Source organism: Phaenicophaeus curvirostris, chromosome 6 (assembly GCF_032191515.1).
Source record: "Phaenicophaeus curvirostris isolate KB17595 chromosome 6, BPBGC_Pcur_1.0, whole genome shotgun sequence".
In the NCBI taxonomy this organism is placed as follows: Eukaryota; Metazoa; Chordata; class Aves; order Cuculiformes; family Cuculidae; genus Phaenicophaeus; species Phaenicophaeus curvirostris.
Window position 1 is genome coordinate 48,070,970 of NC_091397.1, and position 26,726 is coordinate 48,097,695.

General features: G+C 38.2%; 1 protein-coding gene across 1 annotated transcript in view; it reads left to right on the forward strand.

The window, feature by feature from the left end:
* The window catches only part of ANO10 (anoctamin 10), a 122,279-nt gene that overhangs the window by 54,723 nt on the left and 40,830 nt on the right, over positions 1–26,726 (forward strand). The window lies entirely within an intron of this gene.

The following is a 26,726-nucleotide window of genomic DNA, read 5'->3' on the forward strand; positions in this document are numbered from 1 at the left end:
CACGTTGTGTGAGGTATTATTTGGTAAGACTTTACACATTTGGTGGGTTGTTGAATCTTAAGGAAAGGGGTGGGAAGAAGTACTTGTTAAATGAAATGTCTAGACTCTTGTCTGCGGGAATCAATTGAGTCTCACCTATTTGTATATTCATAACACGTCTCTAGCATCATCATTTTTCTCAGCTGTCACTTCAGAGCAATGAAGCGGCAGCAGCAGTCCCTTAGACATGGCATTTATAACTACCAGAGCAGTAAAAGAAAACAAGGAGTCATTCCCTATTATACTCTTGTTTCTTTTCTCTTTATGAATGAAGAAAGGGATCTTCAGCTTCTTAAATATTTTTGCAAGATTAAAGTATGTAGATGTTTGTGTTCTCCTTCATTCTGGTACATTTTCACTTCTGATTTTGCACACACCTCACTTGCTTTGTTGTTTTAAAACCTGCTGCACTGTATTGTTTTCTAAATACAGTAACCCTGTCCACACTGTTTGGTTATGCAACTTTTTTCATGACCTGTATGGCTGCTAGTCAGACTTGATTGACAGTATTTCCTCTTAGACATGCTAGACCTGGATGCATAGGAGGCACTCATAAATTTCAAGTGCCCTCTGACACCAGCCTGGAGCACTTAAAAAAACCAATGTCCTAATAGCATTAATACTATTCATGGTGAGGGGAAGTAAAACTACTACAGCGTTTTGAGATGCGAGCGTCTGAAAAAGTTTCAGGTGGCTGACAACTGTATGCAGAAATAAATTCCAAAGAACCTCAGTAGATTATATCCCATACCTGCGTTTTTGTAGCTGTTTGTTCCCCCCTCTTTAATGTTATTGCTTGGGTTGTGAAGCACCTGGTAACATTTAATGATATGTAACACTATGTAATAATTCATAAAAACTATTCTCTGCTAATAGCATGCCAAGGATTTATTTTCAGAAAGCCCTAGTATGTATATTTAACTCCTCATTACAAAAAAATGAAGTAAAAGGAGATGGGAGGTGCTAATTTTTATGAGGAGTGTTTTGATTTGCTGGTAAACTCATGATAATGGTTGTAATGCACTGGGATAAAAACTCCCTTCCCTGCATCTTCCCTGAACAAAGCCCAGCCCCGATTTTCAATGAAGACTGTTCTATGAGAATGTCAGTAGCTTTTGAGCTGGTTTTTTGAGCTGGTTTTGGGGGTTTTTTTGTTGTTTGTCTTTTTTTTTAAAAAAAAAATCTCTTTTATAAGGAGTGTGTCATAATTCTGTAGCTCCAGTAATTCTTTTGTATTGTTCCACTTCCATGGAAATCTATGAATTCTAGCTTAATTTCATCAAAGGAAAGACAAAGGTTTTGATTCTGCTCAAAAAAAAAATCAGTGGACTGCTACGTACCATTCACACGTCACTAATTTCAAGGATCAAGTGTAACATGAAACCTTCAGGTTTAGTTTGGAATTGCAGTAAAGTGTCAAACACAGTACAATGAAAGGTTGAATATATGTATATTAACAGAGGGTATTTTTATCATTAGGGAGTGTGTCTTGCAAGGACTTTTTTTTTTTTTTTTTTCCTCTCCTGTCCTTGATACACAGAACTTCTCAGTTAATGGACTGTAAAGTGGATGTGTCCTGCAGGGCAGATTTTCACCTGAGAGGCCTGAGGAGCAGTAAGTGTTGTTTGGTCTGTGAGTTAAGCATTTCCCATCTAGTGGGAACATCTCATCTCGTGAGTGCTGGCCGTGAGTGCTGGCCATGACCGGGCCAGAGGACTTGCATTAAAATTGGTCAGTGCTGCTTTTCTTTAAAATAAAGACTTAAAAAACCTAAAATAGAAGAATGTTTTTAAGAAAATAAATAAATAAAGCAATATCATTACCCCCATTAGTGGGGTATTAATTTTTGTTTGACTTTGCTAGCCTGTAATTTTGCAAAATAGACCTAAAAAATGGTGATAATGTATCATGTCTAGTAGAGATCAGTCTTACAGTGTCTACTGAAGTGGAGTATTGACAGTTGTAGTGATGTATTTCTGTGCTTCCAGACAAAGATGGCAACTTCATGAGAGTAACAGGAGGCAAAGTTATTAGAGCTTATTATCTAACAGTTTGGAAAAAGTGATGCCATTGCTTCAGGAGAGGCAGTGCCCTCGATATTGGGACCTGAGGTTAATGAATCCTGTTACAGAAGCATATACAATGAGAGAGAAAGGGAATTAGAAAAAACAGCGGGCAAAATAGGTTCTTGGTCTTCACGCCTGTCAATGTACATTTGCTACAGTAGGCAACCTTAGGAGTACAGGACTCCCTCTTTCTTGTTGGTTATCCTCTTCTTGGAAAGCGTCACGTGAGTTAGGTCACTGCCCCAGTTTCTTGAACTGAAAGGTGTAGATAATGGTTGCAAAACATCTAAATCAATAATGTGTACTTGTGGATGGAATGTACGTGTTGATACATTGTGAGCTCATACAGTAGTGATTTCTCACCATCTCCTGAGAAGGTTTTAAGGTGAAGGTCTGATCTTTGTTCTGTTAATTTTATCCTGAATGACCAAAAGCTACTCTGTTTTCAGTAGGATGTTACCTTAGATTGATTTGCTTGAGCACAAAGGGTTTTTTTGGGTTTCTTTTCCTCCACTGAAGACAAGGTCAAAAGGATTGAAGTAGCTTCTAGCTATGGTACATGGTTCTTACTTGTGTGATAGTCTTTAAAGTGTTTGCTTTGGGGTTTTTGGTGCGTTTTTTTGTGATAGATCAGATCACAAATATGTGCAATTGTTTAAATAAGTAGGAAAAACTACCTCTATTTTCAGGTCCTCTGGAAGAGGATAAAAAACTGCTGAATTCCCCACAGACTGACAGCATTCACATTGAAAGGAAAACTCCTTTAACCAAAAAGCATTCATTTCACAGTCTCAGGCTGGAGGCATAACATTAAAATGAGCGTCAGACAACATGATTCATTCAGTAATACTTAGTCAAATAACCTGAGCAACATAATCTCTTCTTCCACTATCCACGCCCCTCTATTTTTGAAGGAGGGGAAAAAAGGTTTAGACTGTACATGTGTTAGTGCTGTGTTATCCAGGTTACAGTAACTTATTTGTAGCTGAGCTCAGAAGTTGCTTTGCTGTCCTAAGATGGTTTCTTTTGTTAAGTTTTGTCACTACTGGGGAACATGTTTAGCTTTGTCATTAAAGGGGATGTAGTACCACATAACAAAATCTTTGAGTTGCTTCTTTACCATTAAACACTAAGTCTGAACAACTTGGAAATGATTGTCTTATAGCTCTATTCAAACGACAAGTTAATGCTTCAAATCTTTTTGTAAGTGGGAGTGTCAGTTACGTTTATCAGAGAAGTAAAAGGCGAGGGCAATACAGTTCTGTATACTGTGCACATATGATTTTTTTGAAAGCTCTTAGTAGATTGCTGCCAGAGGATAGGTTCATTTCTACCAAATTTTGCAGTAGCTTTAATGTGGAGAAACTGACTGTCATCAAGTTTTTTTGTTAATGGTGACAATGTAATTGGTGTGTTATTATTGGTATTGGGTAAATTTCAGTACAGTGACATAATTCATACATTATCAACGTTGTCTTTGCAGTTTAACAGGTAAGGGACCTTCTGAAGATGTTAAAGCAAGCAGTACAGTACTGAAATCTTGGGAGCATCATTACATTTTAAAGTAAAAATATTCTATTCGGTTTTGTTTTGGTTTTTTTAAACTTCATGGAAGCCGGTTATTGAGACACTGCATAGCTACACTGAATAAAGCAGAATTCTGAACATTGTGATAGTTCTGGTAAACCAGAAGGTCTGCAAGTGTTAAATCTACATAGTTTCCATCTGTATTTGTATATACCCGGATAATTAATCTACTTTTTTAGCCGTGAGTTGTGTTTGTTCAGCACTAGGTAAGTGTGGTGGATAAAACCAAAGATATTTTTCAAGATAGAGTTTATATGTTAGAGGATTGGCTGTTTGAGAGTTAGACAGAAAAAAACCCCATTCATTTACGATGTGCGAGTGTTCTGGCTTGATCCTACAGAAAGGCTGATATTAGCCATTTGTTTCGCATCATCTTTTTTTTCTGTCAAAAGAATCAGAGTTATTTTTTTTTTGGAATTAAGTGTCAGACTCCTGAAGAGAGAGCTTAGAATTATTGATTGGTGTTTATTGTAGAGATTAGGACAGACAGAAAGGTGTTTACTCATTAGAAGAGTGTCATGGTTCACTGAGCTCTTCTATTTCAATAGGAATTCTGTCACACTTGGATAAAGCTGCAGTTTGATTTGTGTAGAGTCACCATAAACAGCATAACACCTCTGGATTTTATCATCACCAGATGGTGTGCTCGTATTCCTCTGAGTTACCTGTGTGTAGACCAACTGAATATGCAGCCATAGTAAAAAGAGAGATTTTAAAGTGGCTTTGTACTTTTTAAGGGGAGATGTCTTCTGGATATTATATCCTTGAAGCTTGCACTGAAATCATGTGGAGTTGCTTGTGTGTATTTGTGACACGTGTACATCTGTGACATGGGTAATGCTGTGATTACATTTGGTTTTCTTATGGTAGGGTAGGTAGATCTTAAACTAATACATCTGTTGGGGACGGCGCATGGGTGAGAAAATGAGATATGTACTTTTATAAGCTTTACCTTGCATTTACCTTGCCTATAATTGAAAATATATGTATTTTTATTAGCTCATTATTTTTTATCATATTGAAAAATGCATGCTGAAGTCTTAAAGTAACTTAACTAGAATTTATTTTTTTTTAATTTGTTAAATGCAGAACAGTGATGCTTTCTTTCCTGATAATTTCATGCAGACTTGTAGGGTTTTTTTCCTTTGAAGTTTTTTTTGCCCATGATTTTTTTTCATATTTTTCTCTTATTTAGGAATTTTCTTTTTTCTTGAATCTCACATTAAATGATAAATAACTTTTCAATATTGTATAAACTAGCAAAGAGTTCCATTTACAGAAGCAAAGTATGTGTAGTATTTCCAAATTTTGTGGAAATGGTGAGTGGGCCTGAGCCGATAATAAGTTTTTGCTTTGACTGCAAGATCCTTCTTTTCCTCCTTCATCACATTATCTGCCCACCAAAGCACCTGACTGCAACTACACAAAAATGGATTTTCACTCGCTATTGAACTTGAATGTAGGCAACATTTTACCTATTATCTTCACTTTGTTCTTCTCTATTTCTTTCCGTATTTTTAGATACCTTTGTTTGAGATGAAATACAATTTATTCTTTTAAGAAAGGTTCTACTGTTGCTTTCTAATCCAACATTCATGACCTCAGTGCTCATTATCAGAAATAGGCCTTTGAGGGGAGAAAGAGGGAGTTTGGCCTAAACACGCTGTCAAAGTAATTGCATGAGAAAATAAAATACACCCATTTAAAACTATGTTACTGTTTGTGTATAAGCTTGCTGTTTTTAATTTTGATGTGAAAGTTAATTTATTTCTAAATTAATTCCAATTGTTGCATTCTGCAAACAATGAATAAGATGGCAATGTAGAAGGAGTTTCATTTTCCAGCTGGATATGTGTTAAGTTTTATTTGCATAGAGTGTCTTACGCATAATGAAAAAAAATTTTTGTAGTGGGATCTGCAGTGTTAGGTAAGAAAAAAAGAGCCTGAAAGGAATAATTTAATATTTCTGAAGTTATTGTTAAAACCTCTTGAGCAATCCTGGCCTCATTTACAAGACTGCAGGAGTATTGGCTTATTGACCTGAAGCACTTGAAATAACTGTCTTAAACATTTCACACAGAGGCTGGATTCTCCAGCTGAACTACCTGGGCGCTGAAATAATAATGTTGTACCTAATAATATACAAATGGGGTTTTTTTGGGGGAAGAATAAAAAAAGGGGTTTGCAGTTTCAAGAAGTAGAAGAGTTCTGGAATTCTTAGGACATGAGACTGATGTGCTGGGGTAGTTGTGCATCCAGGTCCTTGAAAATGTAATATAGAGTCATCATGAAATGTGGAACCTCAGAATTCAACATTTTAATGTATCCTGCTCTTCTGATTTAATGCACAGCACTGGGGAAGTGGATTAATCTCAGGGGTTTTTTTCAGCAAGAGAGCAGGGAGGGCAATTTCACTCTTTTTATAACAGATGGTATGAATAGTTTAGTGTATGATGCAAGTTCTAAATGATTTTATAATACTATAATCCCTCTTCCAGCTTAAGAGATACAGTAGTATACAACTACCCAATAGGTAATCAAGAAACTGGCATTTGGGATTGCTGAAGGCTGGTGAGGCATAAAATGTTCCCATTAGATTCATTGATGAGAAATATTACAACGGAAATGCTAATGGCCGGGGGCTTTACTGGTAAATTGACCTAAATTTTCAGAAAAGGTGTGAGACTTAAAAGCTCATTTGACTGCACTAGCCTGCATTGGGAATACATAGATAGGTAGACTAAAAGGAAGATAGGTGGAAGTGTGCAAGTTATCTGTTTTGATATGGAATTCCTGGACCATATCTGACAAGAAAATTATCTCTGAACACCTACTCAGCCGCTTCAGAATACTGCTTTTACCACACATTCCTTTGTCTCTTGTTTTTAATTAGAACGAGGTTCTCATTGTCTAGGCCTTGTTCCTGTGAAGGTGGACTTTTGTTTATGTGTTTGCTTTTCTGTAATCTGAGTGAGTTTTCTTTAGGCATGTAACTGGGGGCTGCTGATCCAGTAAAACCACAGTTAAATGTTTGCTGATGGGAGACTCACATTAGTGTGGTGAATGTTCACTTTTCAGCAAGAAAAGACAATGTTGGGGATGTTGGTTGACAGCCAGCTGAACATGAGCCAGCAGCGTGGCCAGGAAGGCCAGCAGCATCCTGGCTTGTATCAGAAATGGTGTGGCCAGCAGGACCAGGGAAGCAATCATCCACCTGTCCTCGGCACCGGTGAGGCTGCACCTCTGATGCTGTGTTCAGTTTTGGGCCCCTCAGAACAAGAAAGTCATTGAGGTGCTGGAGCATGTCCAGAGAAGAGCAACGAAGCTGGCAAAGGGTCTGCAGCACAAATCCTAAGGAAAGCAGCTGAGGGAACTGGGGATGTTTAGCCTGGAGCAAAGGAGGCTGAAGGGAGACTTTATTGTTCTCTTAGACCACCTGAAAGGAGGTTGTAGTGAGTTGGGTGTTGGTAACTTCTCCCAGGTAACAAGTGACAGGATGAGAGGAAATGGCCTCAAGTTGCACCAGGGGAGATTTAGATTGGATATTAGAAAGAATTTCTTCACCGAAAGGGTTGTTGAACATTGGAACAGGCTGCTCAGAGAGGCAGTTGAGTCACCATCCTTTGAGATATTGAAAAGATGTGTAGATGTGGTGCTTAGGGACATGGTTTAGTGGTGGGACTTGGCAGACTTAAGTTAATGGTTGGACTCAATAATCTTCAAGGTCTTTTCCAACCTAAATGATTCTGTGATTATTTCCTTAGCAGCAGAGTAGCCCACGTAGCTGGGCAATGATGAGCAAGCCAAATGATTTTTATATTTTGGGAAAGTGAATGAAGTCAGTAGTTTTATTGTACAGGAAGCAGTGTTTCATAATTTCATCTGAGAAGCTTGAAAACAGTGCATCCTTTCAGATTTTCTTTTGAGGTACATGTGTGAATGTTTGAGATGTACCAGACGGTGAGCTAGAATCTTGGCTTACAGAGCCATGACTGGATTTGTCAAAATAACATATGAGTTCATAGAAAGACTTCACAGTTAACAACTGGTATCCAGTTAACATCACTGTCATAGTGTCTGTAGCAGAAAGACTGAATTTTACTGCATTTAGCCAAATGGAGCCATGTGGTTACTGAGGTTACAGTGCTTCTGCTTAATCTATATGGCCTTCTGTTGCTGTGAACTATCTTTTCATTCCTAAGAGACCATGGTTTACTAGGCTTCACCATTCACCTGCTGTGGAATAGCATCCTACGTCCTGTGACCCAGTGCTTTATTCAGATTTAAGTAATTCTTCACTGGAATTTTCAGTGCTTTTTCTTGGACTACCTCCATCCAGTGACTGATGTTTTTTCTCTCTCATCTGGAGACTTCAGCAGCTGTAAAGGCTGGAATTACCATTTTCTGTCAAAAAATTAAAAAACACCCCCCCCCCCCAAAAAAAAACCTGCAAGAAAACATGGTTGGTACGTTTAAATTTAAAGTTATTTTTTTCTTTGTGTATTCAGTATTATTGAGAACAGTGTCTGAGTTAGTGAAGATACTGCTTTGTGTGAATTTTTTCCCCTCCCCAGCAGAAGTCAGAAGTGAAGTAAAAGGTTTATCTCCTGATAATCTAGTGATTTTTAGTCAGAATACAGTAATTTTAGAATGATTGAGACTGAACACATCAAAACATAGATGAGGATATTTGTGAAAACATTCTCCAATATTGCAGTCTCAGCGTGCTTTGTCTTCCAGTACCTGAAGGGTCTACAAGAAAGCTGGGGAGGGACAAAGGCTTGTAGTGATCTGACTAGGGGCAATTGGTATAAACTGGAGAGGGGCGGATTTAGACTAGACATAAGGAGGAATTTCTTCACTATGAGGGTGGTGAGGCTCTGGCACAGGTTGCCCAGGGAAGCTGTGGCTGCCCCATACCTGGAGGTGTTCAAGGCCAGGCTGGATGGGGCCTTGGGCAGCCTGATCTAGCGGGAGGTGTCCCTGCCCACAGCAGGGGGTTGGAACTGGACGATCTTTAGGGTCCCTTCCAACCCAAACCATTCTATGATTCTATAAAATAATAGCTCATAAAATTTTCTCTGATATTCTTCATTTCATATACAGGTTGTTTCCTGAAGCCTTACTGATTCTTATTAAAATATTGAACATACTATAAAGAAGTGCCAAAGAGATCCATGTTGTAAAATGTAAGCCCTCTGTCTGCACCCATTCACATGAATAAGCCTATTAAATACAACACTTTGCAGCCTAAACAATATAACTGGTTTAGTAATGAGCTCCATGGCAAACTAGAAACTGTATCTCATATTTCATATTGTGAGAATTACACTTAGACTTTTTTTAGGGCTCTGAAGTAACTTTTCTGCAGAAACTTAGTATCATAAAAAGGATTTGGACTCCAGCACTGTTGCACCGATTCCCCACTGAGTTCCACTGGTGAGATTTTTATGGCATTTACTCTTACATTTATATAAACTGGGAAACATAAGTCTCCTCTAACCTTTGTGAAAGCTAATATCTGACTGAAGCCAGTTGCCTAGGCTACTGTATGGGCAAGAGAGATATATAGACACCTGCAGAGAGTCATTCCTGCATTCATTTGGAATGGAACAATTTGCCATTTGGGGATGAGTAGTCTGCTAGCTTTGGCTTAATTTATTAGATAATTAAACTTAAATGAAAGAAAACCTCATACATGATTTTCATTTACTTTTGCTCAATACAAAAAGTCTCAATCCAACTTTGCATGTCTGTACTTAAATTTCAGGATAATTATTAATAGTGCTTGTCTGCTTCAGGGACCCAAATACTTGGACAAGCTGTAAATGTTGTATACTAAGACAGGACTTTTAAAATACAGGTGTCTGATTTCAAGCATCTGCACGTAAGTACAAATGTAACATTGACCTGATTTTCAGAACTAGCTCGTTGTGCTTACAAAAAGAGAGCATGCTGACACTTTCTCAGAAACTGGTTTTCAGCATGTGATCTCTGAACTCATGCGCTGAGGTATGTGGTGATAGGAGATTGCTTTTTATTTTTAATTTCCAAAGTCATTGTTTCAACTTGATAATATTTGATATTCTGCTGTATGGAGGAAGACGTGTTCCCCTTCTAGTCCTGTTCTATGCCTCTGTGCTGTGTGGCATGCAGGTATTTTGTCTTGTGAACTTCATAGTTAAGTGAGTTTTGCAGGGAAAAAAGAAAGGTTGATATTAGTGTTAAAATTTTAAAAAGTAGTCTTCAGGATGAGCTTGTGTTTTGCCTTTGGGTACTGCCTTTCTAATTGTAAAGCTGTGCCTTCTTGCTTGTTCGAAGTTGACAGATAAACAGCTCTATGATTGATCAAAACTGTGATGTTTGTAGCAGGAGCTCTTGGTCTGATTCATCACTGTACATGAAACATGTGGGACCAAGGAATTAGCAGGTGTCTAGCCGGACTAATTTAAAGTGGCCTTGTGCAGAACCAGGTTAGGAATTGGATGTCAGTAGTGCTGCCTTATTCTCCCATCTTCATGCAGCGCGTGACCCATCCCTGCACACTTCCACATGCTTAGTGTGAAGGCTGCTGCATTCAGCTGGCTTTCTTCTACGTAGAGTGAATGTTCTGCTGATGTACTCTAAGCTGCAAAGGCTATTTGCACTAATTAAGCTTAAGCAGAGTTAGTGAGCAAGGGAATACCCCCTCTTGATTGGAAACTTTGTTGTTAATCACTCAAGATAAAAATAAAGTTAGTATTTTTGAAAAAGCCTTAGTCTATTTAAAAACCTCATTTTTATGGTGAAGTACGGCTCAGCTGTAAGCACTTTCAGACACCAGGGGTTACTTTTCTTTGCTGGTGAATATTTAAAAGCAGAATTCATAAAGTAACTTTACTTTGTGTAAAGAAGATCTTTTATTTAGAAAGTTGTAACACGAGTTAATACAGGTCGTTGAAGCATAGATTGTATACTAGGAAGCATCTTATTGCATAGAAGGAAGAAATAGGATGCACAACAGAGGTAAGGCAGTGTGTGCAGTCATCTCTTCTGCTGGTTGAGGGTAACAACATGCATTTCCAATAGCAGACCTGGTTGGCAATCCTAATGTGTTAGTTGCAAAGTTATTGAATATAGACTCATAGCGTGGGAAAAGAAAGGACATTAAACCAACTCTAAAGCTTTGATCAGCATTGTGATTTTTAATCATTCCTATTTAGTTGTATGTTTTTATTGGCAAAATCAGATTTTGCAACTCCTTATTGACCTATGGGAAAAGGCAAGTGATCCCTGCCCATGAAACAACTTTTCTCTCAGATCTAACCAGACTTACTTTCAGAAAGCATACATAAATGTTGCATGTGATTAATGTGTATTAGATTTGAAGCAAATACTGGTTGTCTTCCCTCATTTCTTCTCTTTATTTATGAGAGATGAGTATGTGTCCTGAAAAACTGATTCATGTGTAATGTTGCAAGTAGCATTATATGTTCAGAAAATTCTATGGTTTTAAATGGCCCTGTATTAAAACACTGTTGCTGTACAAAAATCTAGAAGAAGACACAAGCAACACTTGAACACAAAATGTGAGCTATCACCCAAAGTTTCCTATTTGTAGAAATTCCATAATTCTTGTAATAATTCCACATGCTAAGATGTTACTTTCTCCTGTTTGGAATGGACCAGTATTGCTGTGATGGATCCAAGTGAGTGGTCTTGTGCATTGGTGTTTTGAATTACACAGGGGTGGGACATTGATTACTTGAATGGCTGTATTCTCACTGTAATATCAGGGACAGAGAATAGAGTTGAGGGTTCTAGAGCCATAGTGCCTTAGGAGCTTTGATCCACAACTGAAGCCATTACAGTGCATTTTTGAAGGCAACATGTTGAGAACTGGCTGTGCAAGTTAAGGATTTATCAGAGAAGCCTAGTAATTCATCCTATTAAGCACGTTCTGTTGCTGAGAGTGCACGAAAGGCTACTTGTACTAGCAGCAAGTTCACTTGCAGATAACAAGTTCGACAATATTCAGAAAGTATGAAGGAGAATTTAAATTAAAATAAAGGTAGGGTATATATACTTAAGCTTTAAAAAAATAATAAAAGGTTGAAGAAAAAAAAGAATAGTCCACGTAAAGATAAGATTGCTGGCGTGGCGAGGAATAAAAAGAAGAGAAAGAGAGGTGAACTTTTAACCAACCATATTAAATGAAATTTGTGTCCCTCAAAAGCAAAGCATTATCAGAAAGATTATCTGCACTAACAACCAAACATGTCCCTTAATGAGCTCAAGGAATCAAACCTCTGACAGAACAGAGTAACTAGGCACCTCTCTGATCAGTGCAACTGTATTTGTTTGTTCTGTAAAACTAACCTGTTCTATCTCCTTTTGTGTTATAGCAGTAAAATTAAGTAAACCTTTCCATAATGACATTCTTTCCTTTAGAAATGATGTTTTAGAATTCTTAAGCATGTTTTGTATTCGCTTCAGGCAACCCAAGCTGGCACAGAAACTCTCACATTTTACCTGATTTCAGAGTCTCAGTGTTCATAAGAATAACGATGCTAAAGATGGGCTTACATCTTCAGAAGAATTGTACCTGTCAGTGGTCCCCAAATATTTTTGTTTTGAACCATATTACTTAACGATTTTTGTCTGTGTGAGAGAAGTTAGGCAAAAATGAGTAAGTATAACATGGAAGGATGCAAAGTTACTTAAAACAAAAAAGTCCCTTCCCAGCAAAACAACAATGGAAAACCTCCAAATTTCTGAACACCTGTGCCAGGATAAAATATGGTGATATATCTGTATTTAATATGTTTAATGATCCAGTCTTTGAAACATGGTAACTGATTTGAAAAGATCAGGTAGGCAGTTAAAAAAAATTCATTGCCTTCATGGACATGTAAAAGAAAAGCAGCAGCAGTACAGCTTCTGTACAGTTTGGTACTTCTCTAGTTTATATTTGGCATCCCTGAAATTCTGAAAGGGATCCAGATGCATTTCAGGTTTGAGGTGACAAGATATGCTTGTTCCCATTGGAAGTGAGCAAACCAGTATAATTTCATCATATATATCTACTGACTACTGAAAACATTGTTTCTAGCTTGAGAGAGCTAGGTATCTCCTATGTTAAAATGTTTCATTATGGAAATGGACTTTAAAATGCTGTATACAGCAGCGTAATCTTGTCTAACCCAGAACTGTTTAGTACTATCAAGGAAAGGTAATGTTGTTCTGGGTTGAACAGAGAATATACTAATTTTTTTCTCATAATACTTTTATGTCAAGCTGGGAGGTCTTATATTTGAATACTGCTTGGCTGAGAGATTTTTGTCCTATATTTCAGACATACTGATTTCTTCTCCCAGTAAAAATGCCAGGTGAAATGTTAAGAAAAGCAAGAAGTAGCAAAAATGATTTATGAGCCCGTTATCTGGCATGAATTTAGCCTTTTAGGATTTTTATGTGACAATTTACTATGTTAGGAGGTAATTCATTAATTGTTATGTCACAGAACTCCACACAACTTCAAGTACTGCCAGATCTCTCAAACCTTCTAGGACAAGTTATTCCATGTATTTCTTTTAACATTTTGAGTATGTGGGGCAAATTTCTTTTATACCTAATGAGGTGTGTTTGGATTATCAAAGAACACTTGGTCAAGGAGATAAAAAAGAAAAAAATAGAGAAAATCTAGGCCAAGAAGTTTCAGAGATTTCTTCTCTCCAGTAACAGCTCTTCGAAGATTTCTAAGGGAAAAAGGCAGCTTCGCAGCAAAGTTACATTTTGAACCCTGAAAATTTTGTTCACTTTTGCCTGTTCACTGTGCAGTTAGTTTGTTTCTCCCCAAGATTCATGTGATTGTTGAGGGAGTCTGTGTTTGGATAAAAAATTTGAAGTGCTGTGATCTTCAGTGATCTCACTTCTATGAGCATGTTTCTTTTTAAGGCAGAAATTGCGCTAACTTATCAGGACTGCCTATTTCTAGAGGTGATTACCTACCTCTGCACCCCAGAAGTCATCTTGTTGCTTTTGGAGACAGCAGGTCTTGGAGATGGTAAGCTGGCTCACCTTGCTGTTTCGGAGACAGTGGAGCTGCCAGACCAAGGCACACTATTTTCAGCGACTGCACTGCCCTTGGGTGCCAGGCTTGCTCAGTCCTTTGCATTTACAATCTTTCGACTTTCTCAGGGTGCTTCCCTCATTTTTCTAGGAGAACTGACCTTATCCATGTTTAGCACAAAAAAGAGTGACATTTGTTCTTCATCTAGAAGCTGAAGGAAAGGCAAAATTTCCAGCATTTCCTTAACTCAAAGAATCACTTTTCAGTCTAGTCATAAGGAAGATGAATAAATATAAATGGCTGGCAGGTTCAGGAAATAATATTTGCTTTTCAACAGTCTGTCTGTGCAGACCCAGGAGTAGCTCAAGACTCGGGGTCTGCAGGATGCATAGTTCTGTAATGACATCCTCCTTGTTCACAGCAGGGCCAAATCACTACTGCTAGAAGTTACTCCTGTAGTGAGGTAATGGCTCTTCATAGGTTTCTCTCATTCTCAGAGTGTGTTTTGAAGCTGAAACACAGTCATTTTTGGTACCGTGTTACCCCTTTTACTTATGAGTAGCAAACCAGTCACAGGTACAGATGATTTCTTCCTTCAGTCCCTGGACTTTTCCAGTTCCTGTGATAGCACTGATCAGCCCTGTTGAGATTCATGTGTGAACAGATTCAACTTCCCACCTGTCTCTGCTTGCATGTTATCTCACAGTTACTCAAGAACCTGTTCAGGTTTAGTCACTTGTCCAAGATCTTGTCTGATGTCTCAGCATTGCCCACTTGAGATGCTCCAGGCATCTTTCAGACCTATGCTCAGAGTTGCTACTTAATTCATTTCAAATTGAAAGTGGCCTTCTCGGCTGAGATAATTTCAGCCAGAGAATGAGTCAGCTGCAGGTTTTTATGGCTGATTATTCCTATGTGATAATGTTTCATAGCAACAAAGTGATGCTGAGCCCTTGCTGCAAGTTGACTCTCAAATGATCTTAAAATTGTAATTGAATCTCTAAGTAGTGCTATTTTCTTTTTTTTCCTTTAGCTTTGCTATTTGTAGGGAGAAAAGAATTTGTGCTCACTGTGTGTTGCCAAAGATGTTACGCTGCTGAGGTTGAACTGTTGGTTTTCAGTTCTGCCTGTAGTTCCAAAGGCCAAACTACCACGTCTCAGAAAAAAATCTAAGTGAATAACAGTCTTTGTTGCTGCATTATCATTTTGGCTGGTATTTCTTTCTCCTCATACATCAGAATTCAATTGAGAATGGTTCAGATGTGCTGGTTTTTGAGATGTTCCAGATGCCACTGATTTTGTCAAGCAGTGAGCATTGGATTGTGATGACAGAAGTCTAGTTTTGAAGAACAGTATTGCACTGATGCAGCTGTGTGTATCCCAATGCGTATGATAGTTACTGTTTTCTAATCTTCATGTTGGGATTCACTTTCTGACTTGCATTCTCAGCTGATAGAAAGGCTTGATACCTCACAGTTACTTCCAGTGTGGAGAATACAGCTTGTTCTTGCTCTCTTCCACTCTGTTTCTACCCACCTCTCTTCTGGAATCTGCAGTACTTAATGGGCTTTGTGTTCCTTACAAATGGAAGCAGTTCTTTAAGTATTCTATAGGCTGCTTTTACATCAGTGCGTGGAGAGCTAAAGCTGGGAGGTGCGTTATTGCTGAAAACCTTGATTGCATTAACCACAATGTTTTGTCTAAAAAGTATGTTTCGCTCACAATTAAAGATACTCTTTTTGCCTGCTTGAACAGACCAGTTATGTTCCCAACAAGATGAAGCAGGTCAGTGGCTAAGGCTAAACTCTGGGTTGTGCTGCTGCAGAGATGGCTGTAAACGCTGATGTGAGAATTGCGTGGCTAGCTTCCAACAGCTTTGATGAAGAGCCCTTTTATAGCAAGGGCAGGTACTGGTGTTCCAAAACAGAGAAAATTCTATGTGATTTTGTGAATAACCATTCACAGAAAAGACAGATAAAGAGGGCTTGAGGATGTACAGATCTTTATTTTTTTTTAAAGGTACGGTTTTAATGCAGGCTTTTCAAGAGTTGGCAGCATATCCAAACACCTGCTGCAATGTTTAATTAAAATACTCTGAATGGAAAGCTTTTCTTCTGACCTTTATTGAAAAGCAAAGGATTGTTTGACTTTGCATAGTTCTGACAAAGAAAACCCTCTAGTTTTTACAGAAAAAAATGCAGGTGATGAGTTTCCTGTATGAAAGTTGTTAGTTTATTTTTTTCCCTACAGAATTGTTTCAGATTAGCTAGTTTTATTGTTTAATAAAATTAAACAATAAATAAAAAAACATTTCAATTAATTTGTTTTGATTAAAGTTGCACAGGAATAGAGACAACAATTAATCTGCAGCTTATGGTGTGATATATCAACACCATTATTTTTCTCTGACTCATGGCTGTGACATTTTCTTCATTATTTAACATCACATGATTTGCTTTTTAGTCCAGATTTAGAAATGTGCCATGTCCTGCAGAATTTGCTTACAGCTTCCAACAGAGGTAAAGCATGCCACTTAGAATAGGATGAAAACACAGAAGAAAGCTGTGCATTACCCTCAAATTTTGACTTATTCAATGAAGATGCATTTGCAGCATGGTGAACTATTATGTCTTGTTTTAAACATGTTTCTTCAGGTACGGTTCTTTGCTTATCTTGGTGTTATGAGGTAAACAGACTTCTCAGTAGGAATAATGTTCTTGTGAATAAGCTTTGAAAGCACCGTAAGACAGTGGTATGTAAAGCCATGTAGTTGCGAGAGAAATAAGTAAATATCTTTTAATACAATGTGATGCATCTAATCAGAAAACTTATTATTCACAGTTAAGGTTAAAAACTTAGTTGTATATCTTATTTCAAGAATAACTGGCTGAGACTTCACTCTTAAAACTAAACCCCAATTATGTTTGTGTTACTTGTTGTCAAGGCAACAGACAAACCCATCAGTTTCAATGTTTAAAATAGTTTAAATTCTAATAGAAGTGCAACACCACCTTTTCCTAGCATAAACTGAAGAAAATGATCAGATTAACAAGTCTAATTGTCTCACAACCTCCAGAACCAACACAGAGTTCTGGGAAAAACTGGAGAACAGGCCTTACGAGGAGCGGCTGAGAGAGCTGGGGTCGTTTAGCCTGGAGAAGAGGAGGCTGAGGGGAGACCTCATTGCTCTCTACAACTACCTGAAAGGACGTTGTAGAGAGGAGGGTGCTGGCCTCTTCTCCCAAGTGACAGGGGACAGGACAAGAGGGAATGGCCTCAAGCTCCGCCAGGGGAGGTTTAGGCTAGACGTTAGGAAAAAATTCTTTACAGAAAGGGTCATTGGGCACTGGAACAGGCTGCCCAGGGAGGTGGTTGAGTCACCTTCCCTGGAGGTGTTTAAGGCACGGGTGGATGAGGTGCTGAGGGATATGCTTTAGTGTTTGATGGGAACGGTTGGACTCGATGATCCGGTGGGTCTCTTCCAACCTGGTTATTCTGTGATTCTGTGATCGTGGTTTTACTGTTGTAGATGTACATTTTGATATCTTTGCTGAGTCTGTCCAAAACTCAATTGGGGCTTTTATACCTGTTCACTTTGGCTTGGACTGGGACAAAGGAGGTTTGGTTGAGGCAGGAGCAAAGAGTTCTCAAAATCGCTGATGCCTGCAGTAGGTGACAATTCCTGCTTATCACTGAACTGGCTTACGGTATTTTCAAACCCCTGGCAGAAACAATGCTTCCTATCTCCTTGCAAATCCCAGGGCATCCAGTCAAGTAACCAAGGAGGAATTTCTAAGTTCTAACAGCCACAATTCCTTACAATGCGTAATTACAGTGACATATGCTGTAATTTACTTGCATGACTTAGAGGTGGAAAGAAGTATCAGTTTTGTAGATTTATAGAAAATAGCAAACTCTTTCTTTTTTTTTCCTTTTTTTTTTTTTTTCTCTTCCTTGCTTGATGTGGAACATGAGGGCATTTTGACAATAAACTGTACCTGTCAGAATGGGAGCCAATCTGTAATGTTAGCAATCAGCTAAGAGGCACTTCATATGGCTTGGTATTAATCATACTGTCAATTTTAATTCCATGGGCATCCTTCTTTCCACTTTTCACTTAGAATTTATTTCAGAGCATGATCAAAGCTCTGCTGTTCATTACATTCAGCATTAGCTAATTTGGCTTTTGGCAACTCTCATCCCAGTTCCTATTAAATGCTGGCCATAAATTGAGATAAAAGTTGTGCCAAAACATTTCAGGATTATCAAATGGTAACACAGAGATGGGGGCATTATCATGCTGCTTTCAAGAATGTTAAAATTAACATTAGCAAATACCTTAGAAGCTCCAAGACAAATTTACACCTCCAGTGCTTTTTTTTCCCCATGTCTTTTGAATTGACTACAGGATGAAACAAATGTGAGAAAAATTATGTCTTAGAACATTCCTGAAAGGCTCATTTGTGTATATTGTGTTTTTATAGAGACAGTTTTGCAAGTGTGCTGTATCATAAAATATTTTGGGTCACGAAATATGCTGCATTTATAAAACAAGATTGTTAGGGTAACTGTTGTTTCCCAAGCTGCAGTCAGTTAGAAGTCTGTGTACAAGACTGATATCAGAAGTTCTTTTTATTTATAACTTTTTCTTTCAGGAGGTGTTTCTAGAACCTGCTGAATATATAATTTCTAGTGATGATGTAAAAATGGCAATTTGCCTGCAAAGAAAATGTTGCTTGGGTATGTAAATAAAACACATTACCTTACTAGAACTTGCCTCTCTTTTTTTTTTTTTTCTTAAAACTTAAGTCTTGAAAAAAAGTAATCTGAAAGTAAGCTTAAAAGTTGCAGTGCAAAACATCTATAAAAAAAGCTTGAACATATATTTAAATGATGAGAAATAAAGAGCTAGTGGCTTTTTTTGCAGCATCAGATAAGTTAGTGATAAAATTTCTACAGATTTCCAGGCTGCCTCACGTCTTAATTGCTATTGTTGGAGAAAATTATGGAGAACAACTGGGCATCTAAATCTTTTCAGAAAGGCTATTAAACCCAGATACTGCTTCAGTTCATTAGTGACTGAATATGAGGTGTAACAGCTGTGGTTTGAAGAAAGAAATAATCTATAAATAATTAGAAAATTTGGGTTATTTTAAAAAAGACATTGAATTACTAGAAAGTATAATGGTGCTGTAAGATGAAAAAAGTGGCATGACTATGCAGTTGATCAGGTTACTTGTGCTTTCAACTTTATCAGCATGTGCATTGGTAGAATATTTCTTTATTTAACAGATTGCCCCCGATGACTTATGTTTAAAGTTGCATCTGGTTTAAATATTTCCTAAGGCTTTCCAAGAGAGGACTAAGTTTCAGAAGTAGGTACTGGCTTACAGTTGCTTTCCAACTGCTCTTGTGGAGACTTTTTTAGAACAGGAGGATTGTATAAAAATCTGTAAGGGCAGAAGGGACCAGCTCCCTCACTAGGAGATGATGTTTGCAATGTTTTGCTTTGTTTTTTGCTTTGCTTAGCCCATTGCTTTTGCAGTTCCTTCCTGGAACATGACTACAGAATCTGCTTCCTTAGAGATAATCTTTACTTTTTTTTTTTCAGTCTTCCATGTTTCTTATTACATTAGTCTCTTGCTCAGGAGTGCTGGTATGGACTTGGCTTTTTTTTTTTTTTCTTTTTTTAAATAGGGATATTTATATGAAGTAATTGTAGTATTTAGAATAAATCTATTTCTGAAAGAAACCAATTCAATAGTCTTGAGGCATAAGGCCAAGACTTAGCTGGAAGGAGGGGTGTACCAGTGCTACTAATGTATGTGTGACAGTAATAAATCAAACCTCTATTCTTGTGTTGTAGCTTAATACTTTTTCCGTGACTGAAATAGTCTCAAAACTGCATGTTAAAGCCTGGTACCTTTTTTAGTGTAAATTTCTACTGGAGAGGTTTAATAGTGGATTAGTACTAAAAATACAGACCAGGATTTCTGCACTAATTAAAACCATTTCAGAAGTGTAAATGGAGGGAGACTCAGTGCAAGCCAGCATTCGTCTCTTCACACAGGTGAATTTAATACAAGTTGCATCCTACCATCCCCAGGGAAAGGAAGTACATATTGTGATTGTGCCATTGAGTTTTAAGACCCAGATTCAGCAAATGACCTCAGTGTTGTTTTATTCTCCTTTTAAGCCTGGGTTTAATTGTTTTTCTGTACATAAATATATTTATAGATATGCTTAAACTAGACATAAGCTTATATGCCCTGTTGAGCAGGGCTAGACTTCATACTGTTGGTGTGGTACATAGGAGACTGATGAGCTGCTCTTAAGCTTCTGATGGTCTGAGAGATGTTCTGTCAGAAATGTAGCTCCTACTTTTCCTTGGGCAGCCTTTGCGGGTTTGTGTGTGTGCATGCACACATGTATTCATCAGCTCAAAGGAAGAAATGGATGTTCTGTTATAGATTATAAATGGACCAGATAATGCCATCTCTGCTTATGCTTTCTGACACATTTTGTGGTGTCTGTGCGGTTGCATCTCAGCCACAATTTACTGGGGCAGGCTGAGACTCTCCCTGCTGGATGGGATTTTCAGTTTGGAGCTTTTGCACTTTTACAGAAGTGCCTTCCTCCTTTTAAGAAAGGATAAAACTTGTCTTTATAAATACATAAAAATAAGATTACTCTTGTATTGAGAAGATGCGTTGCATCTCTGCTCAGAAGTAGCAATGCAAAGGCTGACAGAAGGTTTACTCTGATTTCCAGAATGTGCTTTATGATGCTCCTAAGAAAAAACTTCCCAAACTTGGCAAAGTTTCTGAAACAGCTTTGGTTTATGTGGTTTGTAAAGACTTAAGGGAGAGTGGCAGGTGTAAGTGCATGAACATTTCACCTGTACTGAGCATATTCCAGCTGAGAGCTGAGACAGACTTCACTGTGCTGGAGTGGCAAGGGCCATCAGCTCTGGAACAGGAAGGCTGTACTTCAGTCCCAATGTTTCCCTTGAGTTTAGGCAGGGGGGAGGAGAAGGCTTATTCTGGCTGAAATGCAGAAGAGATGGATTACACTGGGTTGGGGACAACCGGAGTAGATAGATGATACAGACTGTAGCAGGTGTCTGGACTGTAAGTGTGTGCTCGCATATGTCTCTGGGGAGAAAAGAGCAAGTCTCTAACTGAACCGGAGATATAAAGAAACCTTGAAATAGGTTTCTCCCCCCCGGATTTTGGACGTGTCTGTAGTTAAAGTGAAATTTTGAAAAGAATATCAGAGACAGATTCCATTACTATTTCACAAAAATTGTGTAATGAAGTATGGAATATGAGGTTTTTAAAACAGCAATTATCAGTGTAGCAGAAGAAAGTCCCTTAGCTGTGATGATTCTGTTCCATTAACAAGACTCTGTAATGAAGCCAGTTCAGTCTTAAAGTGGGAAGGGAAGTTTGGTTGCGCTTTCTTTTTTATGTATATTGCAGAAATATTTGCTCATAAATTTATTTTATTGCTGTCTATTAAAGACAACTTAATTTAATTGAACTTCATATGCTTTATGGAAATTTTTCTCTGCATGTATTGCTCCCTTGACAGAATTATTTTTCACTTTCCTCCTGACATTTTTCTACTCTTAGAAAGATGCAAGACTGTCAAAGCTAAAACTGTTGCCGCAGAAAGAGAAGTTTAGTTTTCTGATCTGTTCTTAGTGTTTGATCTTAGGTTAGTTTAATGCTAGAGTACTGTGATCTGGAATCCTAGCAACTAGTCTAATGATCTCCCTGCCTTCTGCTCTGACAGTAGCATGATCTTGCAGTGATGCTTTACATTTTCAAAGGTATTTTGCATATATCCGTAGAGAGCAGAGGTTCAAAGTGATGTGCTGTTTTCAGGTGTTGCCTTTTGCATAGGGTGCTTTACATACGCAGAGTTAGTAACCAGTGACCACCTTGTTTCATAGCATGTACTGGGTTTAGGCTGGACTGGGTCCAGGTTTCTGATTTTAATTGAAAGGGTTTGTAAATATTATACTCTAAAATAGGCTTATGATACAAAAGTTTATATTAAAGTTTCTCTGAGCTGACATTTGGCATGCATATTATCAGCTAACCAGCAACACAGTTATTGCTAATGTCCTTTTTTTTCAGTGGAGTAGATTTTGACAGGAGTTGAGCTGCAGTCAGACCAGAAATCAAATTAGCTGTTCAAAATTCCAGGAATTTAACCCTAATTTGCATTTTCTGTTTTAGAAGATACAAGGTTGGGGACCCACTGCTGCAAAACACAGCTGCTGCTTTTGCTCTTGCCGGTGGCTTTACAGAGCTGAATACTTCTGGCTCTCTAAGCACCTGGCACAGGACCACAAAGAGTTTGGTGGCACTGAATTTATCAAGGGGGAGAGACTCATTGCTGTTTCTGTCTGTGCCCAGTTGGCAGATTGCAAAGTAGGAGGGACTTTGCTGCTGGCATTGCAGAGCTTACAGCTTGTGTGATCATTACCCTGGGTTTTGCTCGCAGTGAAATACTTCTCTTGTAATCATTATGAAGGGCATGTTCTTGGAAACAACATTGCTATTGAATGGTTGGAGTTAGAAATAATGGTTGGGTTTGTGACCTGATTTAACAAAAAAAACCCCAAAATAAAATAAAATAAAATAACAACTCTTTGAGGAAATTTTATTATTGGACAAAACCATTTGGACAAGTTGTGTAGCAAATTAGGATTAACTTTAGTATTTTCTTTTTGTAATATAATCATGCAAGTATTAACATAACTTTATACTACAAATGAGAATTCTGCAGTCTATTTTGGTGATTTATGCTGTACTCTTAAGGCATTTCCTTTCTGAAAGTAGCTGGCTCCTTTTCATGGATCTGACTTGCAGGAATTATTCTAAAACAAGATTAAGATTTCCATACAGAATAGGAATGATAAAATGAATACAGCTACTCCTGTCCCTACTTGTTCTTCAGTTTCTCTTGAATAAGTAAATTTCCTTGGTCAAATGGCAATTCTGAAATGCAATATAAACTGTTGATAAAAGGAGATACGTTTTCTTTCAAAGAGGTTGCATGAATCATATGAGACACATTCATAATTTCTGCCAGTTACTTTCCCAGTTTTATTGCTATAGCTTCTTATTTCTGAACAGGAACAGCTGGAGAAGTTATCAAAGGGGGGCTTTTGCCCTGACATCTTTTTTTCAGGCTCACTGGAAGTAATGAGATGGAATTGAATTGAATTTACTGTCTGTTAAGTCCAGTGTGTTTACTGAGATCCCTGTCTTGCGCACAGAGACATCCCATGCAGTTCTGAGCACTTCATGACTGATAAAACTTGGTTTTGATGGGAAGGAAAAGAATACAAAAAGCAATTCTGAGGGGTAAACTAAGGGTCTATATAAGCCAGCCGTCTTTTACAGTGGCCTCTAGCAGATGCTTGGGAAGGAGGATGGCAGTAGGGCAAGCAAAAATAGTGACTTTCCCCATGTGTAGTCAAACTTTCAAGCCCTCTCTGGCTTGAAGGACTTCTGAATCATAGGTTCTGCTGTTGTGTTTAAGGCTGCATCCTTGTGTCTACAGGCTATGAGTTGTGTTAGTATGAAAACGGACTTCTTTTCTGACCAGCAGCTAATTTGTGTCAAAGGCTTTTTTCCATATATGCAGGTAGCAGGTAGTCTATTGCCCGTATCTCTGGAAAACTGCTGAACTGCCAGGCTCTGGTTAGTTGATACAATAATAAAACTCTTCACATGGTTAGAGTAGTTAATACATGTTGCCCTTCTAAATCTGTTTTTAAAAATACAGTATTTTCCGGGATTAACTGCAGCATTTTTGTTGGGTTTATTTTTGGTTTCTCTAGATGCCTCTTCTGCTATTCGTTCCTCACTCCTATAAAAAATGGGAAAAGCTCAATCAGTGTCTGTCCTCCTTAGTATTATTTCTGTTTCCCTGAAATCATTCTGGTTTTTTTTCTCAAAAATTGTCTTGACATGGAGCTCCTTTGAAGTCTCCATGTGAAGTTATGAGCTTGGCTTATGTCTTCAAGGCTCTTCAAGGGGCAGTGGCTGAACAATTACAGTTTTAAAATTTGATTCTCACTCTTTAGTAGAACAACCCCCCATTTTTTTTCTATGATTTAGCAAAGTGAGATGAACCCCAGTCCAAAGTACTTTGGGCAGCTAAAGGCTACGTTTTGTGATGTTGAGTCTTTTTTCAATTGAAATGTTTATTGTATCATTTCAAGTAAATATCCATGTCTGAATCCCTCGGTTTCTGCTGGTTCTGTCAGCCATTTGTCTCAAGGGTAAGATTTTACTCTAATTCTGTTATCTAGTTTTGAGTTACTCCAAATTTGATTTCCCTATTTTCCTGTTTAAACCCCAAAATTTTATCTATAGATTAGTTATTCCCCTTCAGCCTGTGATTCCTTATAACTCTATTTGGGAGTGTGGTGGTAAATGGAGTTAATTCCAGCTGGAGGCCAGTCACAAGTGGTGTCACCCAGGGCTCAGTGCTGGGTCCAGCCCTGTCCAATGTCTTTATCAATGACCTGGATGAAGGCATTGAGGGCACCCTTAGCAAGTTTGTGGATCACACTAAGCTGGGTGGAAGTGTCAATCTGCTGGAGGGTAGGGAGGCTCTGCAAAGGGATCTGAACAGGCTGGACCGCTGGGCAGAGTCCAATGGCATGAGGTTTAACAAGGCCAAATGCCGGGTCCTGCACTTGGGGCACAACAACCCTATGCAGTGCTACAGCCTAGGAGAAGTCTGTCTAGAAAGCTGCCTGGAGGAGAGGGACCTGGGGGTGTTGGTTGACAGCGACTGAACATGAGCCAGCAGTGTACCCAGGTGGCCAAGAAGGCCAAGGGCATCTTGACTTGTATCAGAAACGGCGTGACCAGCAGGTCCAGGGAGGTTATTCTCCCTCTGTACTCGGCACTGGTGAGACCACTCCTTGAATACTGTGTTCAGTCCTGGGCCCCTCACCACAAGAAGGATGTTGAGGCTCTTGAGCAAGTCCAGAGAAGAGCAACAAAGCTGGTGAAGGGGCTGGAGAACAAGTCTTACGAGGAGCAGCTGAGAGAGCTGGGGGTGTTTAGCCTGGAGAAGAGGAGGCTGAGGGGAGACCTCATTGCTCTCTACAACTACCTGAAAGGAGGTTGTGGAGAGGAGGGAGCTGGCCTCTTCTCCCAGGTGACAGGGGACAGGACAAGAGGGAATGGACTCAGGGTGTGCCAAGGGCGGTTGAGACTAGATATCATGAAGAAATTTTTCACAGAAAGGGTCATTGGGCACTGGAACAGGCTTCCCAGGGAGGTGGTTGAGTCACCTTCCCTGGAGGTGTTTAAGGCACAGGTGGACGAGGTGCTCAGGGACATGGTTTAGGGGCAGATAGGAATGGTGGGACTCAGTGATCCAGGAGGTCTTTTCCAACCTAGTAATTCTATGATTCTATTCTGCATAAGAGCATTGTTTGTCTTATTTTTGTATTATCTTCAACATTGTACCTTTTTCCATTTAAGAAGTGCTAACTGAGTTATCTTTTATTGTTAGGTATTTCTAGCATAAATCAAAATTGTTTGCTATCACTTTTTCTGCAAAGTTCCTTAGCAGCAGTCATTATTAAGTTGAGTGGGAAAACAGAATTTGTATGAAGAGGAGAATGTTTTATGGCTGATATAATTTTTTTTAATGATGAGGTATTACACAATGGACATGCTAATCACTTCATTAACCTCTTAATCTGTGTTCAGATTTTCACTGATGATTTATTAGTGTTACATCACTTTTCAGCCTTCCTTTCACCTCTCTAAATCAAGTATTATTCCTTGCACTACCAGTTTCTTTCCTAGACCTGCTATTTTCCTGCAAGACATCTTAAAAATAATTTGATATGTGGATCTTTGTTGTTGTTCTCTTACTTGCTATTATTATCCGATTTCTTAATTTAAATCTCCGTTATTTATTGGAATTGGCACATTTAGAGTTTCATTACCCCTCCTGCAAAGTGACTAGTGGTTTTGCTAGGTTCTTACTCACATAATTCAATATCTCAGGGATTTTTGGTCTGTTATTTTATTATTTGTGTGCCCAAATACATAAGGATCATATAGTTCAGCAAAATCTATTTCAAAAACGGAGCACTGATCTGTCTGTTTTGTAGAAATTCAGGGAAATTTGAAAAGTAGTTTGAACATGTAATCTAAATTTAAGCATGTCTATGCATATCATCGTGCCTGATGTTAAGTTGCCTATATTTAAGCCTTGCCTCATATTGGTCAGTGTTTTTGCAGCTGGGAGCAAGTTTCTGCATGCAAACATACCGCATACTGTTAGCTGAGCCCTTCATAAAATAAGATTGAATGATTCCTGTTTAGTTTATATTTGTATCTCACCAAAATGAAGAAACAAAATCACTGACTTGACAGTTTGACAGTTGGTTTTGGTGAGATGAAGGGGGTTGGTGCATGTTTAAGTGAAATTTAAAGAACAGTCAATGATGAAGTTCAATAGGACTTCATGCTTATTTTCTCTTAAACAAGTTTATAATCTTTTGTGGTAAATGAGTAATTTGACATTTTATATGTGTAATACTTCTCCATTTCCTGGAAAAATTCTGTTTGTGACTGTGTTGTTTCTGTAGTCATCATATTTTACTTTGTTTTGTTCTCTTCTAATACTTTTTCAGGAGTGCTTTTCGGTTTTAATAACTTGTCTAAAGCAGAAATTCTGCATTTGTTCATAGTTTTTACAATGTGCATCTTTCATTTCTATCATGACAAACACACGTGCTAGCACATATGTATGTTGTTATAATTGCATCTAATTATATGTAATTATATTTATGTGTACATATATGTTAAAATTTCACTCTGCAATTGAGTGTCATTTAATTTCTATGCATGAAAAAAGCTATCATTTTATCAGGAATCTAAAAAATATTGAGAAATTTATAATACATGGGGAAATAAGCTTATTATGAA